The sequence below is a fragment of the Rattus norvegicus genome, chromosome X, assembly GCF_036323735.1.
Source record: "Rattus norvegicus strain BN/NHsdMcwi chromosome X, GRCr8, whole genome shotgun sequence".
In the NCBI taxonomy this organism is placed as follows: Eukaryota; Metazoa; Chordata; class Mammalia; order Rodentia; family Muridae; genus Rattus; species Rattus norvegicus.
The window spans coordinates 110783501-110804330 of NC_086039.1; the positions used below are offsets into that span (position 1 = coordinate 110783501).

General features: G+C 41.0%; 1 protein-coding gene across 9 annotated transcripts in view; it reads right to left on the reverse strand.

The window, feature by feature from the left end:
- Acsl4 (acyl-CoA synthetase long-chain family member 4) overlaps positions 1-19916 on the reverse strand; it is a 63784-nt gene extending 43868 nt beyond the window's left edge. For 2 of the 9 annotated variants that reach the window (XM_063279734.1, XM_006257315.5), the window contains exons 1-2: positions 19633-19822; positions 18378-18451 (exon numbers count right to left, since the gene is read on the reverse strand). The gene's annotated coding sequence lies outside the window, so the exon portion shown is untranslated. 9 annotated transcript variants of the gene reach the window in all.
- Positions 19917-20830: the final 914 nt, after the last annotated feature.

Here is a 20830-nt window from a genome sequence, read left to right on the forward strand (position 1 = left end):
TCTGTAGACCAGGCTGGCCTCAAACTCAGAGATCTGCCTGCCTTTGCCTCCTGAGTGCTGGGATTAAAGTTAATTGTGCACCACCACCACCACCACCCGGTATTTCCATTTTTAAACCAGATTCAAAGTGAAACCTTTCTCCTTATTGTAACTACAATGCTTTTTGCTAAAACTAAGTATCTTAGCCATTTCCTATGTTAAAATGAGGCTAACAGAATCACTGTGTTACTACAGGTCAGTGGAAAGTGCAGGTCAGTGGAAGAGTGCTTACCTAGTAGGCCAAGTGCCTTACTTCCATTCCTCAGCACAAATAAGTAAATAAATACTAGGAAAAAAATATTACTGTTGCGGTCCCACGTGAGTCACCCCAGAAACATTTCAACTACAACTAAATAAATAAATGGCATTAAAAAGCCACCAAGTATGAAACATTCCACACACAAACAAAAGTGTTAATGTCTGTGGACCTCACAGCTCCACTTACCTTTCCTATTAAACCAAACAAGAATACAAAAAATAGAAGACGACTCCATAATAACTGGCTAACCCTTCTAATGTCTGTGTGTAGAATACAGAGTATCGCTACAGAGTAATCAGAGGGTCTTTGAAGGGATTTCAGTAGTGAACCCTTTCTTAGTGCTTAATCTCGGGCCTCTGGTAACAGATACTCAAAACTTTGGACACTATCGCTTTACCAAACAGTCTTGCTTTAGACCTTGCAAGGAAATGTGATACCTTACAAATGTGTCCTGGCTGACTTCTCAAAGTAGGATGCAGAAAAGGCTGAATCATTTCAACTCCCTCAAAGTTTTCATTTCACAATGTTTCAGGCAGCGGTAAAATACCATTAAGTAATCTCACTTCCTGTAAGGTCAAGGCGTCTATGAAAGTGTCCTGCAATAACCCCAACAGGGCCTAGCTGCACATACAGCAAATATAGATATATGGCCATAGTAAGCAAAGCCAGCCTTCACTATACAAAAGCCACTTACAGGTTCCAACTCCTCTTTGAATCCATGTATGCTATGTAAAGAGTGAGAACACTAGCTATATAGCATTACACACACTGGCACGTCTGCCTCTCGCCCCCGACTTCTTCCTCCTTCACGCACGTGTGCACATACGCTCGCATCTTCCAAAATCTACAATATTAGTTTATATATAAGTAAACATTTACAATCTAGCCAAAACCTAGAATAACGCCTTGTTGATTCCAAATTAAATTCTTCATCTTAAAGGTTTATATTTTAAGATGAAATAAAAAAAAAAAAACAGGCGCACTGGAAGAAATGTCTCCATGTCGTTTTGATTTTTACATTCGTACACGCTTAAAAGACAATAGTTCAAAATATTGAAACCGAGTTCCAATTTAACTTTAAAAATCAACGACAAAATGTTGGTAAGTTAACTTCGGAAATCAACCTTTAAAATTTCTACCTTTGCAAATAATGAACATCTTGTGTGAGGGAGGGGTAGTGGTAAAAAAAAATACATGACTGGTTATAATTTCCCATCTACAATTTTCTGGAAACCTTAGGATGCATGTCAAACAAAGCTTGTTTGACTGCCAGCCAAAGACGAAAAGACTAAAGCAAATCTGAATGTCTGTAAACTAATGCAGATCCTATAAATGCCAGCTGAAATAGAATAAACTGTGTCTGCAATGCAGCCTAACAGCATGCTATGAAATGAGAGCGGAGAGCGGAGAGCGGAGAGCGGAGGAGAGCGGAGGAGAGCGAGAGCGGAGAGCGGAGGAGAGCGAGAGCGGAAAGCGCTGGCTCGCAGGCAGTGTTTCACCCAAGCCTAAGTCTCCAATATGACACTGCAGCCCAGCTGAAAGGCAGCCTGCACAGCGAGCGGGTCAGTATGCCACAACTAGACAGCCTATCTTCAATTGCTGGCTCGGACACTTACTGGAGGTTGGTGATCTCCTAGCTCATGACCACAACTATAAAATGGAGAGACCACAACTAGTGCCCATCACTTTAGCCATGATGAACTTACACTTTCTCAAAAGGATTAACTTTTGTCTTTTACCTTCTTTCCTACCACATATGTTTTCTTCTGCCATGAACACTCTATTCTTTTTTCTGGCTTCCTTTGAGTCTTCATTTAAGCAGTACTGGTAGAAAGCCCTCCCTGACTGTCCATCTCCATCACATGCAATTGACACTGGCCCTTGAGTTCTGTCCGCACTTAAGCTTCTGCTCGTGTTCTGCTTTCGCTCTCATTGAAGATGGAGCCCCTGCTTGTCTTGATCACCGTTCTACACTGGAAAGCATCATACAGGTGCAGAGCAGGCTCCAAGTAGATTGCTTAGTAAGTATTCCTTGAGTGACTATTGAATGCGAGTGACCAGGCAGACAACGGCAAGGAGAAATATAGGGAGAAGAATTTCTAAGTTATATCTTTCCTGCTACGCTGAAGTGTGAGCATCTTCATATATTTATAGGAGTGTTTCTGCTTATATAATAAGCTTTTCACTAAATATCAAAAGAGGAAGTGTCATGTTCTTACAAATCCCAAGCATGTGCCCTTTTGTGCAAAGGGCCATAACTTCATAAAGCGGAGCAAACAAGAATCCACTCCGATATGTTTACGCTTCGTATTATTATCGTGTCCCATATTCCAAAGTCTTTATTTAACTAAACTATCAGAACCACATTATGCAGCTCGTGTTCAGCTCCCTGAGTATCAGCTGAAACCCTGAGTTTCAGTATCAGTGGCATGAGGAGAGAACAAAAGCAGAACATGAAACCATGAACACAGAAGAACCTATAAGAAAAAGTATTTGAAATGGTGGGAAACAGTGAATCAGTAACAGCAGTGTCTATAAACTGCCACTGGGTGGCAGCATTGTCACTATCTACACAACACAAAAAGGAACCCTAGAGACAGAACTATCAGGTTGGTTTACAGGGCTTAAGCTGAAAGCCCCAGTCAATTTCCATACTGACAGGCATTGAAGTTCAGGTTCTCTAATCATGTGTCTTAAGTATGTTATTTTTATCAGAGATTTGTGGAAGTTAGCACTTCGGCCTAAAGATTTGTCAGCCTACTCTTCTAAATATGGAGATTCTCAGTAGAGAAAGGCGGATCAGAAAAACCTGGAGAGCATTTGCAAAATTCAAGGTGAACCACAGAAAACAGTTAAACATTCACTACAGGGCTGGAGAGATGGCTCAGTGGTTAAGAAAGAAGTCATTTGATTAAACCATCCCTAAGGATGCTAACAACACATAAACCAAACCCTTGATCACTGAGCCATCACACCTTGTAACATTACAACACAAAATTGTAGAGACGATGATATTGTTGGTTTCCCTTAAATATACATGATGTGATTCTGCTGGACCAAGTTTACTGAAGCAGGAGACAAATCCTTAAGGATTTCCTGATGGGTTTGTAACTACCACAACATGGAGAATTGAGTGGGAGAGGAATTAAAGTTAAAATACAGTCAGTGAAAACTCTTTTCTTTCACATTAAAAAAAAATCTAGTTTCCCAAATCCTTAGTAGTTACAAATGCATGTGCAAGCATTTGTTCAAGAAATATTTCATAAACTGTACTCTGCCCTAATGGAACTTGGTGTTCAATAAACAACATTTTAGGACAGCAGCCTGATATAGATAAAGAGGTACACCAAGAGAAGGTCACAAACAAGGCAATCCTCTCAGCCAACTAGATGGTTACAGACTTTTTAATTATTAATAGCAGCTACTGAATATCCAGTTATACCTGCTACTGTTAAAAAAGGAGGATTATCTGGCTTGCTTACTTAAAACCAATTTTATTTTAAAAGTTCATTGAAATGTCAGGCCATGAAAACATGTGCACAATAAAGAGTGAATGAGGCTCTAAAAGAGCACAGAGGAATGAAAAATGTCATGCCAAAAAGCACAAATAAGGAGCTCAGAGAGATGGCTCAGCAGTTAAGAGCACTGACCACTCTTCCAGAGATCCTGAGTTCAATCCCTAGCACCCACAAGGTGGCTCACAACCATCTGTAATGGGATCTGATGCCCTCTTCTGGTGTATCTGAAGACAGTGCCAGTATACTCACATACATAAAATAAATAAATCTTTTTTAAAAAGATACAAACAAGCTTAAAGGTCCTGACCCATCTCATATATTGACCAGTCAACCATTACAAACAACGCCCCCACCTGGTTATATTATTTTAGGAAGTGTAAAATCTGGAATAATTTAGATACATGGTGGAACATAGCCAAGGGAGATTTTATTACCTAGGTATTTACTACATGACACATATGCAGACTGCTAAAATAAAAGCTTAGGGCTGGGTGTACACAGCTGGGGGTATAGCATTTTCATAGCATACTCTCAGGCATTGAAAAATAAAGTAAAAACTACATAAGAACCAGTTCGAAATGAAGTGTCAGAGTACTAGAAGATACCAAGCAGAGGCACAGCCTTCTTTCATCTCAATGAATGACCTTTTTAAAAAGGAAAGTGATCTATGAATTCACATACAGTGGTCAGCTAAGAAACAAAACCTGCCAGACTTAAAAGGGGTATTCAGTGCTGATAAATACTGTCCATAAACCCAAATACATTTAGCTTCTGCTGGATCGGAAATTCAAAGTGCCTTTAAGATGCCCCTCTGCATTTATGCCTATGATCATTTAATGTCAAATGTCATCTTGAAAGTAGGCAGTAATCCAATCCTCCTTGCAGCATCTGTAACCAATGTCAACAGCAGCAAAGAAAAGTACTTTGCCTTTTCATGTGTGTGGAGCAATCTGCTGCTTACCCTTCTTCAAAAGCAAGGCCAAGGTCAGCAGCTTGATAGGATGTTGTGAAATGTTCTCTTACCTCTTAACTACGTAACTAACCCCTTAAGCTCTGCTGTCTGTCAGAGTGACTTGCAGTTATAACTATTTAGATTTATATTTATTTTTCTTATGTTTGTGTTTTGCCTGCACATATAGCTGTACGCCATATGCATGCCCAGTACCCATGAAGGACAGAAGAGAGCACTGGGTCCCCAGAACTGGAGTTTTGTGAGCTTCTATGTGGCCTCTGGGAACTAAACAGGAGTCCCACGCAAGAGCAACAAGGGTTCCTAACTACCAAGGCTCTCTCTCCAGACCGATGATCTTTTAAAAGAGGAGAAAGGTACTTTTTGATGCCATTATCTTACAATTTCCAGGACAAACGTGCCTGAAAGGAGAACTGAGGTTGAGAGCCAAGAGCCCAGTCCAGGTAAAATCCACATCTTTCCTCAGCACTGAGGCAGTGTCAGTGAAACCACAGGGAAGGAGTACCCTCAGACCTGACTGAGAACTAAACTATGAACAGAGTAACAGCCTGCAGCCTCTGGGCTGGATGTGGGCAAGCAGAGTTGGAAATCTGGTCCAACATAAAGTCATACACATTATGAACCGATTTTACAATTTGTTACTGCGACTCTCAATTGTCCAGTTCTCAAACATAAACTCTGTCAATGACAACATCTTGTTCCATGGTCCAAAAGGTGGGCATGTGGTAGAGAATCTGCATACCCTCAGACCAACTTTGAACTGCCATTTTTCTTTTTTTATAAGATCTGTTTATTTTGATGTGCAGTAGAATTATGCCTGTGTGTACATCTGTGTAAGGCTGACAGATCGCATGGAAGTGGAGTTACAGTTGTGAGCTGACGTAGGTGCTGGGAATTGAACCTGGGTTCTCTGGAAGAGCTGCCCAGTGCTCTTAACTGCTGAACTATCTCTCCAACCTCCTCTCCCCAAAATCAGCTGACAAGCCTAAAAATTTTCCATCTTAAATTTATAGTCTCTCCTCCTAAACAAAACAAATAATTCCCATGATTTTTCGTAATAATGTGTTACGTCATCCAGAAAATATTTTAAATGGTTTGTTTTCTGAGCTGAGCTAGGAATGATGCAAAACTAGAGAAATAAACGTCAGCTGAGAAAAAAAAAACTGTAATCAAAGTCACTACGTCCAAGTCATCTCAGTTCCATTATGAATCTTACACAATACTCATTTTATAGTTACGGTAGCGAATATTTGCTGGAGACTACGTTCATCAAGTTTAACACTGCAGAGCTTCACATTCTAGTTAGCATAAGAAAGCTGCCCTACTTTGCTTCCAATTGCCTTGATAAATACCGTGACCAAAAGCAACTAGAGGAGGAAAGGGTTTGTTTCATCTATAGCTTATAGTCTATCACTCAAGGAAGTCAGAGCAGGAACTCAATGAACTGAAGTACAATAATAAAAATAAAGGAACGCTGTTCACTGGCTTGCTCCTCATGGCTTGCACAGCCTGCTTTTTGAAACAATCCAGGACCACCTACCAATGGGCTGGGCCCTCTCACATCCATCATTAATCAAAACAATACCCAACTAACTTGCCAGTGGGCAATCTAACTAAGGCATTTTCTCAATTGAGTTTCCTTTTTCCCAGATGACTCCAGCTTGTGTTAGGTTGACTCAACTTGTTCTCTAAATATCTTAGAACAAACTGAATTGCAAATGTATGCTTTTCACAATTCAAAGTACACCCAGAGTCCAGACCTTCCCTGTCACTTCCCCCTTATCTTTGGTAATGACCTTGTACATCATCTACCTCCCCCTTCCTGTGGCAAGTGTCTTGAGCAATGTGGTCCTTCAATTAAAGACAGGCACAATCACAAGCCCCCCACCCATGTTCAAGACATATAGTTGGAAAGTTTCTCCCTCTAAAGATAAAACCAAAATAATATGGTCCTTACAGTTAATGTTGTTTTGAGAAATGTACCAGCTACCCAAAAGTTGTTACTTACAAATAATCCCCCATTTTACTAAATGTTAATCATTTCAGCACTAGGCTACCCACTAAAGAGAAAAGAGTTCATATAGCCAAAGAACATGGTAGAAATGTAGGGTGGCACAGAAGACAGGAAGTGGGCAGCTATCCTGAAACAAAAGAATTTTTCTCAGAAATACTACAGCTAGCGCCATCTATCCGTGGGGCCTTTTTTCTATTTCTCCCCCACTATTAAACCCCTACTGTGCTGGGGACAAATATCTTTTTAATCCCACTATTATTCATTGAGTTCTACCTAGGCAAGTCCCCAAAAAAACTGTAAAGAGATGGCTAAGCTACAAAAGTCATGTGGCTTACATACAGCAACAGGACCAACAGGAGGGTTCGGTGGGTAGAGGCACCATGTGCAGACCTGACTGTGTCTGAACCCCGGAGTCCACAAGGCTGCAGGAGAGAGCCTGTTCTCAAATACTGTCCTCAGACCTCCATGTGTGCAAAGGCGCATGCACACAAATAACAAGCCGAGTGTTATCTCCAGGATAACTTCAGGTACATATTGAGATTCGGTCTCAAAACATAAATGACTCAATCAGGGATTAAAAAGAATGTAGGAAAGTCACTGCAAAGGTGTCCGTTTTTCAGTCATCTCTTCTGAAACAGTCTGTACTTTAAGGTGTTACCACCTGTAAGGAGGTATAGTGCTCACCCCTGTTATCCAGGGAGGAAAATAGAAGACATTCCTTAAATGCCTGCAGCTGTGGACAGTACCACACTTTATCCATGCTCGTGTTTCCTTGTGGAACATCCCTATAATAAAATTTAGTTTGGGATTTTGGCAGAGAAAGATTAACAGCAATAGGGACTAGTAAAGTAATTATAACAAAAAATACTGCGGTAAAATGTATTTAAAACCCATGAATTGTTCATTTCTGGAAGTTTCCATTTAAGATTTTCTAGCTGGATGTGGGTAACTGAAAACTCAAAAGTGAAACTACAGATAAGAGGAATTCTTTGGAAAAGAAAGATACTCCATATAAAAATTAATAGTTATCTCTTGGTAATCAACAAAATATTAAAAAGTAATACATATATTTATTATAATATAAAATATATTATATATAATATAATGTATAATATAATGTAATAAAAGTAATATACATTTATTTATAGATTATATAACATAACCCTAACCCTAACCCATATAATTTTTAAAAGTTAGTTGCTTATGAAAATCCTGGCCTTATATACTTGACACTAAAAATGAAAACTACAACATCCTCAGATCAGTCATTTTGTTTTTATAAAAAGTATAGAATGTATAATTGTGTTTAAATGAAGATGTTAGTGCCGATCGACATTTCTATTTGTAGAAATAAACCCCACATGGCTTCCCAATTAAGGGTTGCATAACTCACAAAAGGTGCACCTGAGTCTTGCCTTTTCTAGGTTCCAAATCTGGAAACAGCTTGTCTCCAAAATAATTCTAACCTACCTTTGTGTGATGCTTTGAATGAGAGGGTCAGAAAGTTGAACATTTGGCCCCCCAGTTGGTTTGAGAAAGTGATACAGCCCTACTGGAATTATAGCACTGGGGTGGGCTCTGAGAGGCAAGTCACTCTTTCTGCTTCATGTTCAAGGTTGAAGATGTAAGAATCTGAGTTCCCTGCTCCTGCTGCCGTGTCTGCTTCCCGTGTCTGCTTCCCTGCTGCCTTCCATGATGGGATCCTACCCCTCTAGAGGGGAACTTTTTTTTCAGTAAGTTGCTTTTGATCATGGCACATTATCACAGCAACAGAAAAAGCAACGAATACATCTTGTAAAAAAAATTGTCTGGGCCTAGCAAATCCAAATAATTTCTGAAAACTTTTTGGTCTTGTTTTGGTACCTGTACTCTCCATACCCCAAATATTCCACCAAAAGACTTTAAAACCATCCTAGACTGAACTTTTTTTTTAATCTTTTGCTTTTATTTATATGAGTACAGTGTAGCTGTCTTCTTACACATCAGAAGAGGACATCTGATCCCTATATAAAATGCTGTGAGCCACCATGTGGTTGCTGGGATTTGAACTCAGGACCTCTGGAAGAGCAGTCAGTGCTCTTAACCACTGAACCATCTCTCCAGCCCTAGACTGAACTTTCAAACTGGAAAGTCTCTGGTTCCAACTCTAAGAACACCATTATGCTTGGCCTACTTTTCTCTACTTTTCTGAAACATCTTTACCTGACCAGCCCATGACTACCCTTCAGGTCTATCCTTCAGTAAAGCTTTGGTTTTTCAACTTCTCTTTTAACTTCCTTCTTGACTTCATAGTTGCTGTGGCCAGGTAGAATGCAGTTACCTTTTACTTAGATTCTTTCCAGCGCTACATTACTGTGCCTTCTTTCTTGTCTTCTAAGCCATAACAGGTTTTTAAGTTCACTCACCAAGTTCCTGTTTCTGAGAGATCGTTGAAGCTTTCTGGTCAACCTTGAAGCAGCAATGACTACCATAGCCTAAGCAAAAGTAATGCCCACCCACCCTCCTCTCCACAGTAACAGCTCCGTTCACTTCTCCAGGTTGCCTTAGATGAGTGATCCTGCAGAAGTCTGTCCTGACTTTTTCATAGCACTGCGATAATGTAACCATACAGTAAAGGAAAGAAGAAAAACTAAAAGAAAGCAGGTGCTTCAGTATGCCTCCACCCCGCATCAGCCTCATCCACAACCACTGGAGATCACCAGAAACTTTTCAACACCTTTTCTCATTAGTCAAGTAACAACTACAGAACCTTTACGTTAATTCTCCTATACCTGTCACCTTCTTATTCTCCTAAATCTGTGACCCTATTAACCACACCTATGAGTGGAAAATCCACCTGATATGAAATCCAACTCCAAAAGACTAAGATGCAGACAGCCTTGGAAAATGGGCTGTTTCGATCACAACCAAAAATATAAGTATAACAAATATTCACATGAAGAACCTTGTCCACACAGAATTTTTAAGTAAAAGGTCCTACTGAATTTGTAGAAAATGATTAAAGGAACAAACAAAACAACAAAAAAAAAAGAAAAACCATGAAAAGAATGTATATATGATGGTGGTCTTATACGGCTATAATGAATTTCACAAATTCCTATTGCCTAGAAAGGTTGCTGCAAAATCTGTTAGTTACATTTGTGAGGATGTTGGTGTAAAAGCAAGCCCATTGTGCTCCAGTCATATCTGAATGACAAAATGCAAAGAATTATGGGTACTATGTATACAGTAGGCTTGACCACCTGGTTCTGCATAAATCCAACTTGTGATGTTCACACAATGATAAAACCAACTGACATAATTTCTCAGAACATGTAAAAAGTGCCACACTTCTGCCACTTGTTCAGACTTTAATCCAAAACCACTTGAACTGCTTTGAAGTTGAGGACATAAAACTTCACTGGCCATGTCCTTTTGTTGACTATGGCTTTTCCCAAGATTACAATTTGTCAAAAAAAAAAAAACCCAGCTCTTTGTATAAAAATATTATATTTACACAGCACTGGCTTTTTTCCTCATCTTTTTCAAAAACATAGGATCCTCAAAGATTCCTACAATAGGGTGTAAAATTAAAAGAAAGTTATAAAATCAGTACGTATAGTAAGAAATTTTGTAGAAAGACAGTATACCTGCTTGTATCTATGAATGCCAAATGTCTATATGCATGCAACTGTGTATAAGCAAGCATCTACATTAGAAAGTTAACAGCTCTGAGTATGGTATTTTATATTCTTGTATGTATATTTTCAAAGTAGAAAAATGCAGAAGATCTCCATGGGAAAAAGTTATGTTTTATCAAAACATGAATATTTACTCAGTACAAGCTATTGCATTTGCCATACAATAGTCGTAAGTATCCTCCAGTGGGAAGATGTTTCTTATTAACTTACACAACTACCTAGAAAACAGCAATTTAAAGTGTTAAATACACTATAGATTTATACAGAATAACACGTTTCCTCTAAAGCCACTCCCTTTTCCTCTAGGGATAACTGTTCTGCAGCATGTTATCGTACCTTTTTTATTATCTGCACATGATAAGCTTTGTTTGCCTTTAGATAAGTGGAATGATGATGTATAAATGCTCCACGACTCCTTTATAATACTCTAGAATGACTGTCAGTTCATCTAGGTCTCTCTGATGGGAATCTTTTTCTTTCGCTCTTTGTTCTATGGTACTCTATAGCACAGAAAAATATTTGTTCAAATTATTTATTGGTTTTCTGAAACACTACGTAACCTTGAGTGGCCTGAAGCTCACTATGTAGTTAGTCAGTCCGCCTGCAACTCCATTCACGGAGATCTGCCAACCTTGCGGCCAAATGCTAGGATTAAAGGCATGCGCCACTACACCTAGCAAAATGTGTGTGCGTTTTTAACTGAGAGGTTCAGGTACTGTCCATTTGCTCAAAGTATTATATTTAATTTCTAGCAATGTATCTTTTGCAAAATGGTTTGTATTTCCCTAGTTAATTAGATAAACTTAGATCTTTTAAAAATCTAAACAATTAAAAGATCTAAACAATTAGATCTTTTTTGTGTTCATCACTCTTTTATCTGTCAGGAAAATTCCAATTCACGCCCCTCCACTGCTTTTCTTAAATGTACATCCATACTTAAAAAAATACATTTCCTGCACACCTTTCTCATGGATCAATAGGCTCACTACATATTATGCTTCTTATGCAGAAATCCTTTTATCTAATTTGAATTACAACAGTTAATATAATTGGGTAATTCAACTAAAAAACTATTCTTAATGTGTCGAGTCACAGAGCAAACATTTCGGGTTATCTTCATTCCATTTTATCAGAGGCAAAGGTACACTCATTGGCCAAACTCCTGACATTGGGCCAAAAAGCCAAGATGTTCCTCGTGATTGCAAACAAATTTAACCTGACGTCCTGGGATAAAAATGTCAAGGAACTGAAGATACCTGCAAAGCCATGAGCATGTAGACAACTTCCAAACTCCTGTATTTACATAAAATGTCTAACCTATACCTAACTAAGCTATTATTTTTAGCAATTTTCACTCATTGACTCTTCTTAAAAAAACAACTCATTGACATTCACTACAACGAACCCAATATGATCGTCACCGGTTTAACCTAGGTGTTGAACTGTTTGCTTTGATGTCCACGCCCCACCTCCATTGCCTCCTGGCTGGATGATGCGAAGCAAATCCCACACCCTGTTTCATTTCACTTGTTTCAGGAAAATTGCCAATTCTGCCCATCTGTATTTTATCCATTTAAAAAAGTAATACACCAGGATTGGGGATTTAGCTCAGTGGTAGAGCGCTTGCCTAGCAAGCGCAAGGCCCTGGGTTCGGTCCCCAGCTCCGAAAAAAAGAAAAAAAAGTAATACACCATATATTTTAAAAACACTACTGGAAAGGTGGCAGTGCAAGCACACTGGACGAAGAGCAATTCTTTGGTTTATAGTGTCTTCTACCAAAGAAACGAAGACCATCAGCTAATACACTGAATCAGGCAAACCTACGTTTCTACAGCATACTTAGATGCTACCCCTGCCAAAATCTGCTACTTTCCTTTTTGGCTTTGTTATGCTTTTTATGTTTTTCACAAGACTTTTTTTTAATATGCAGTTATATTTTTAAAATATATCGCATATGCTTCTGCGCATGATGACATCCACTTCCTTCTAAGTGTACGGCCAAGTGTCTGTCCCAACTTCGTTTCCATCTTCAGTCTGATGCTTAGGACATTTAAAAGAACTGAAGTGTCAAGCTAACAAAAGAAGGAAGTTGTGCAAACAAAATAATAAACCCCAGTGGAAGTTCAAATTGGTAGGCTCCTAGTATGCACTTTAAAGATCACAAAGCAGTTTCTGGTACAAAAACAGCAGCCATGCCCAGTTCTCTCATTACCAGTCTGGCTAGGAATAACCCAACTGTGTAAGCCTCTATCGGAACCACACTAGTTAACCATACCTGTAAGTGGACGTTCGTGCTGGAATAACCACACCTCAACAACGAAAACCAACCTCACCGTTCTTAACTACGCCTTAATTCTACTGCCAGTAAAGAAACTCAATGCAGTCTTCTGAACCAAAATACAACCCAAGGCTGTAAAATGTCCTTTACAAAATAAAAGAGATTGATCCTAGTTGAGGTCGCCTTATCTGGGAGTTCATTAGAATTTTTCTCTAATGGTCCAGAGAGTAAATAGACTCGGGAGACCACAGGGTCTCTGTGAATACAGCCAGACAATACATAAATGGAGCCATATGGCTGTGTTCCAACTCAAGTTTATTTACAGAAACAGGTGGTGGACAGGATTTGGCCACAGGGAGTGTTTTTCTGTCCCCTGACTTATACCAGTTTGCTCTTTTTTTCTCGTAGGAATTTGATACCCTAACTGCACACTTACTGGCACAAATATGGTAGCAGCAAAGACACACGTGACCGCTGCCACACCACCATAAAAATGAGTATTCTTAAAAATAATCACTAGTCCAACAAGTTCTTATCATAATACAGACACACACAACTTTTAAATAGAGGTAGTGCAAGCATCACCTAAAATTAATATTCGCTGTAAAAAAGTTAAGGGTTGGGGCTGCTGGCTCAGTGGTCACTTGCTCAGCACGTACCATATTCTGAGCTCTGTCCCCGCAGCATACAAGATAAATAATATTTAAAAGAAATAACAAGTAGTGACTATAGAAGAAAAATATAGTGTAGACAAATTTAATCGTGTTTTACTCTCGAAGAGTAAATTAAAAAGCCTACTAAGTATATGGTTGAGATAACTTCACTACTCAAAATGCAGAAATATACTTTCAAACTGTTTAAATGAGAACTTCTATGCTTTGTATAATTAAAAAATCTTTGCTAAGAAGAAACTATACTTTTGACAAAACAATCTGAATTTGGAGAGTGAAACCCACTGTGTGTCTGTCAATTCGATGTTGCATTCAACAATTGGTAAAGTTATAAGGCACTCTATTTTAAGGATAGCAGCCATCTTAGTATGGTAAGACCATGTGTAACCAGAGTCACAAAGCCACTTGCCACAGAACACCTCCCAGCTCCAGAACTCAAACAGTGAACACACTGCTTACAGTAAAAATATATAAATAAGGGATGCAAGGCAGAACACAAAGGAGTACAATTAAATAAGACCCCTTGAGAGCAGAAGCACAGGTTTTATATATATTATATATATAGTATATATATAAATATATATATATATAAATATATATATAATTTAATTAATTTTTCCTGCAATCAATGTAGTCGCTGTCTCAGCAGTCAAAAGTGAAGTTCTACAAACTCCCTGTGAGGAGATTCGAGCCACAAACCGAAAGAATATAGTTGCGAGCCATATAACGACAAACATCAGTATTTGAAATATACAAGGAACTTTTAAAACTTGACAATTTCAAAGAACCCAACACAAAAGCAGACAAAAGGATAACTGATATTATACTCAAGACCCAGCAGCAGCCTGGTAGGTTGTCTAAGCACCAGTGGATGGCACCACACACACATTCATGGCACTCAGTGGATTATAAAAAGGGAGGGGGAGTGGACACAAAGTGGGAGGGCTATATGGTTTGTGGGGTGAGATAGAGGAGGAGGGAGTGGGTAAGTGGGGTGGCTATACTTTAAAAGACTTAGTAGTGTATTCTCAGGACTGACCATTAGGTACTAGAAAACCAGTTGGTGTGTTCCTCCCGGGGAAGGACTGACTACCTTTCCTGCTCAGTGGCCTATAATTGTGTGCAGGGCTGAGTCCCTGCCCACGCTGGTATTTTCATTAGTGTCCTCCTTACTCAGTTCACATTCAGGTGGTCATGATGGTGACTTTATGGATAGAGCTTCTGTTGCTACTAGGAGACACAATCACTTAGCAAAGTCCATGATCCTCTGGCTCATACAAACTTTCTGCCCTCCTCTGGCAATAGTCTCTGAGCCTTAGGTTGGGGAGTGTTGTGTGTATTGGGACAGAAACATAAGCAAAGTAACATATGGACTCAACAGATTATAGTTAAGTGTATGTGTGTGCACGCAAGCACAAATATAGAAATATAAAACAATGATAAAAAGAGGCCACATATTTTAAGGAGAATAAGGTTGAGTAGATGAGCACATTTAGAGAAAAGGGAAGGGAAAAACATTATAATTAAAAGTACAACCTTGGGGACCAGAGAAATGGCTCAGTGGTTAAGAGCACTGACTGCTCTTCTAGAGGTCCTAATAGTTCAAGTCCCAGAAATCACATGGTGGCTCACAACCATCTGTAATAGGATCTGATACCCTCATCTGGTGTGTCTGAAAACAGCTACAGTGTACTCATATAAATAAATGAATAAATAAGTAAATAAATAATCTTTAAAAGAAAGAAGAGTGGTTTGGGAGGTGGGGGTGGCTGGAGAGATGGCTCAGCAGTTAGGAGCACTGACTGCTCTTCCAGAGGTCCTGAGTTCAATTCCCAGCAACCACATGGTGGCTCACAACCATCTGTAATGGGCATCCGATGCCCTCTTCTGGTGAGTCTGAAGTCAGCGACAGTGCACTCATTTAAATTAAAAGAGTACAACCTTACCATGCCTTTGTCCCCAGCACTTGGGGAAGAAAAAAAGCATACAGAGAATAAACAAAAAAAAAGCAAATGTAGATTGTGAACCATTAAGGTATTGCAAATTAAAACTACAAGGAGATATCACCTCAAAGAATCAGTAGCTAAGGGAAAAGATAGTTCCTAATGGGAATGTAAAATGGCAGCCCTTGTGGAAATCATTTACTTTGAAATCTAAACATGCAAGCACTATAGAACCTGGCAATTGCATTGTTAGTGAAAAGTTATGCCCATACATGGAAAGAACCAGAGGTTCTTTGATAGGTACATGGTTAAGCATACATCTATGACATGCCATCCTAGTCACTAATGAAGAGAAACAGGTTATTGATTAAGGATATAAATCTCACGAACCTCCAAGAATTATGCTAGTGGTAGGAGGTAGTCTAAAAGGATTACAGTCTCTGTCCCCATTTACTTAGCATTCTTGAAATGACAAGAGACAGAGAGATAGATGGCTGTAAATATAAAAGGGCAACATAGAAAGCCCTTGGAGATAGAACTGTTCTATGACTTTGCCGACAGAGACCTACACATGCTACCAGTGTGCAGAACTAAATACTCACAAAGTGCATGCTACAAGTGCTGAAATAGGGAGGCTAGAAGATGGCTTAGTAGGTAAGAGAGCTTGCTGTTCCTGCACAGTACAGGTTAGTTCCTTGTCCCTGTATTGGGCACCTCACAATGCCTGACTCCAAGGCATCTAGGCCCTCTTCTGGCTTAGAGCATGCTCGCATGCATAGAAATCAAGAAGAAAAATAAAATTTTAAAAATAAGAGAAAAATGGTAGACTGTGAACATGGACACACTGTATTCATTTCGACTTCTTAGTTGTCCTGTTATATACTAATTTATAATATTAACATTGGTTGAAATCAGATGTGGGGTATTACTAAGCCTTATAACTGTATGACAACCTATAACAATACCAGAATCCATAATCAAAAAAGAAAAATGGATAAAATATCTGACATCTGCCAGTCGGAGTGGGAAAGCTTATTTTTATTCCTAAGGAAAGTCAAGGGAAGGAGAACAAGAAATGCCACGAGCCACAAAGGACCAACAGGAGAGCCCAGGTGTGGTGGCACACACCTTTAATCCCAGCACTTAGGAGGCAAAGGCAGGTGGATCTCCTGGGCACCCAAGGCTGTTACACAGAGAAACCAAACACTCCATCACAAACACTCTTACCCTATTGAGGCTTAACTTCAAGGAGACCTTGAGCCTTACTATGTTAATATAATAAACTATATGTCCATTTGTCTCACTAAAACCACACCATCCTCTCAGGCTACAATTTCATAGAATGCTGTCCTCTTAGCCATCACATCCTGAATATTTACCACTAAATATGTGAGCCATTAAGAACAGGAGAGTGGAATGAATTATAAATAGAATTACTGAGATGTCTGCATGATTTTTACATATATTATTATGGTTGTTTGACACAGGGTCTATGTTGTTCTGGCTATTCTGGCACTCTCTACATAGACTGGCCTGGCTTTGCAGCACAAATCTGCCTGCTTCTGCCTCCCAAAAAAGTGCTGGCATGTACCACCATAACCAACATTTTTATTTTATGTATATAGGGTTTGGTCTACATGTTTACCTATGGATCACGGGCATGTCTAGGGCTCAGAGGCCAGAAGAGGGTGCTGGATCCCTTGAGACAGGGGGAAGTGAGCCACCATGTGGGTCCTGAGAATTGAACCTGGTTCCTCTGAAGAGCAGCCATTGCTCCAGGCCCTCTGTAGACACTTTTAAAGTTCAAGGCAATTTATTCACACCCTTACAATTCAGTACACTGTAGCTGTCTTCAGACACACCAGAAGAGGGCATCTGATCCTATTACGGATGGTTGTCAGGCATTATGCAGTTGCTGGGAATTGAACTCAGGACCTCTGGAAGAGCAGTCACTGCTCTTAACCACTTCTGGTCATATCTACAACTCAGGGTGGTACCCACACCTTTCATTTGCAAGTGTAAATAAACCTAACATTTGTAAAACTGCTTCTAAATGTATGCACTTGAACAGTCAGAATGAATTTAAGAATTAATCATCTTGCTTTGGCTTTTGTTGTTTTTATTATTTTGTTTTGTTTTTGAGACAATGGTTCTCTGTGTAGGCTTGGCTCTCCTAGAACTCACTGTGTAAAGCAGGCTGGCTAGTTATTTGCCTCAAACTCAGAGATTTCCCTGCCTCTGCTCCCTCCATATCCGCCTAAGACTCCACTTCTGCCTCCCCCACCACCTTGGCCTAGGCCTAGTCCTCCGCCTCCTCTGCCTTAGCCTTAGCCTTGGCCTTCTTGGCCCTGGCCTCTTCCTCCTTGGCCTCCTCCTCCTCTGCTTCGGCCTACACCTATAACTTTGCCTAAACCCACACCTACACCTCCCAAGTGCTGGGATTAAAGTCCTGGGCCACTACCCTAGCTAAGAATACTCTATTGATTAAAGTTACTTTATGAAAACGTTGAGAAGATGTTTTAAACTGATGCAGCTGCGTCCTTAATGTAAAGTGCACTAAATTCATATATATTCATAAAAACCTGTATTTTTTTAAAAAACGGAAGCCAAAATGAGGGGGTTTATGGATCATCCTGCCAACCATAAAGTCACTTAATTTATGTATGTGAAAACTAAGAAAAGTGCCTTGTTCTAGGAGTACACAGCTAGTATAGCTGAGAGGCTAGAACTGGAGTTGGAGCATCTCCGGAGTCTGGATTCAGGTCTCTTGCCACCTAAATGGGTAAAATTTTGTTCTTCCTCTGCCCACATCGGTACCCAATACAGTAAAAATCTTTATATCCCAATTTGCACACATATTGACAAGATCATACTGGTTCCTCCATTGGAAATGACAGAAAGCGTAAATGTGAACAGCAATCTACCGCTTTCTCGGACTCGGCTGAAAAGATGAGCTATGTTTGCGATTTAAGGGAAGAGGCCTTCCATTTCAAATTTTGCTTGACCTGCTCAGTAGCACCACTGTAACTGCTATCCACTTGCTGCTTCACGCATTGAGAATATCGGAAAGCCTTGCTTGCTGCAAGCACAAAAAAGAAAAACCTAAAGTTACAAGTAAGTACAGGAAACGACTCTCTTGGCTTAAATATCTGTAACGACATGTTACCAAGCATGAATTTACAGGTTCAAGAGACAAAACATGAGAAAGAACCTCGGTTATGTTTGAATCCAACTGCATGACAGCAGGGCATATTTCCACAGAAGAGGAAACTGAGTGGTTGATTAAACCATGAACCAGTAAAGCAAACTGCTGACTTCTTCAGCAAGGTTCATTTCCCCTTATTCCCATCCTTGCTGTCGTTTCTGTTGAATGAGGATTGACTTTTGTTTTAAAGATGAAAAGTACGAATGAGCAAATTAATTTTCAAGAGGATGGGGGGAAAACATGTCTTAGAAGGAGATGCTAGAGTAAAAAGGAGAAATGACGTCTGATTTCAAATATGTAACCGGTTAGGCAATGAATCACATTCTCCTAGGTTTTTCTGTCTATAGACATCAGCCACAGTTCTTTTTGGTATTCGAATGAGAGGAAGAGGAAGTGAATAAACCCAATATTAAATATACTGCACCTACTGATCGCGGAGATAAAGACGGGAAGAACACTGGGTACAAGCTTCAGCTACGATCCAGATGTTTGCTAACATACGTAAAGGTATGGATGCTGCGAGGGTATCTATCGAAAGCGAAGGCACCCTCCTCAAATTCGAGAAGGCAGATGTTTCTAGAGCCAAACACCACCAACCACCACCACCACCAACCACCACCACCACCAACCACCACCACCACCCGCGGGCGCCCCGACCCTGTTAGAGAGTGACGGGGAGGGGACAAAATGGAGTGGAGGTCTAGGGGCGACCTAAAGGTCGTTTGGAGGTCTAGCAGGCACTTGATGTGCTTAAGTCAACTGAGTCGTGGCAAAGCCTGGTACCCCCGGGAGGAAGAGTTCTCAGGGCTCTCAGGGTACAGCGGGATACAGGGAAAACCCAGGTAGGGTTCTAGAGGATCCCAGAGAGCATCCAAAGAGGACATAGTGACAGTGGTTCTCTCCACGAGCCAACGGCTGCGGCCAGAAAGCCGAGCGCCCCCCCCCCCACCTCCCTCCAACCGGCTCAGGTGAGGATCGCGGCTCCCGACAGGAATCGGGGGCTCTCCCGGGTATGGGCGCAGCAGCCGCATCCTCCCCAGCCTAGGATCACTCACCGAAGGTGCTGCCTCGCTCACCACGAGTCCGCCACTGGGTCCCGGCCTTTCGGGGAAGGAAGCTCCCGGAGAGGAGCTCGCGTGCCCGCTAGCTCTGGAGCAGCCTTGCAAGGAGGGGCGAGCCTCGGCGACCAGTGGAAAAAAAGAGAGCCGCAGCGACGCGCGCGCAGCCCGGACAGCCAGAAGAGGCGTGGCCCAGCGCGAGCCCGGAAAAGACGAGCCCGGAGGGGCGGGCGGAGAGGGGGAGCACAGTGGTGTGGCTGAGCCTGCCGAATCGCAGGCGGCCGCCGGCTCGGCCCACCCACACGCCCGCCTCCGCTCGCTAAGGACGTCACCACCAAAGAGGCGGAGCCCAGCGGAGCTAGCAGCTGCTGCAAAGGAGGAGGGCTGCTCCCGAGGGGTCGCAGGTCGCTAAAGGCGCCTAGAGCCCACAGCCACCATGCTGCTCCCGCAGTGCTGGGCAGAACAGCCCGCGAGGGCTTGGCGCCTTGTATCCCAGAGCTGCAGAACAGGCCCACGCCCTAGCGGGCTACCCGGGACTCCACCCAGGATGAAAGTTCCCCCGGGGGTCATCTTTCAGCTGCTCTTAGTTAGATACCTATCTTTGGACTACCTCGTGCTTCCTATAGGAGAACTCTTAGCCGAGTCAGCTGGCTTCTAGCTCCTGAAAGCCATTCTTTTATCTCTTGCCTTGAGCTGTATTAAGATCCCTGCTCCCTCAGGCTCTGGAAATGTCTCCTGAAGGCAATGTTTTGCGCGTCACTCAGTCTAAGCCAAAGAGCCCACAACTGATAAGCAAAAAGTCAGGGTAGTACTGAGAGATTCTACTGCTTCTGAGACTTCTTGATAAAGGCCTTTTTACCCCCCAAGAGTTGAGAAATTATTGTTGTAAATAAATTCCAGAGGCTATCTCAGGACTTCAAAACAAGACTGCAATAGCGAATAATAAGCTACAACAAACTGCCAAGAAGTTTCTAAAAGAAATGTAATCTATTCTTCCAGTTCCGTGATACATCAGAGTGGATTGGCTGCTTTTTTCGGCCTATTTATGGCTGTTTTACTAGCTACTTTTCATCTTCCTTATAGAATGACTGTATGTGATGTTCACACATACAATTGCTCGCCTCAGATTGCTGGCTACAGTAATGCTTTAGCTTTCGTGTATCCTGATCATCTGGGATGTTTGTTCCAATGTGAA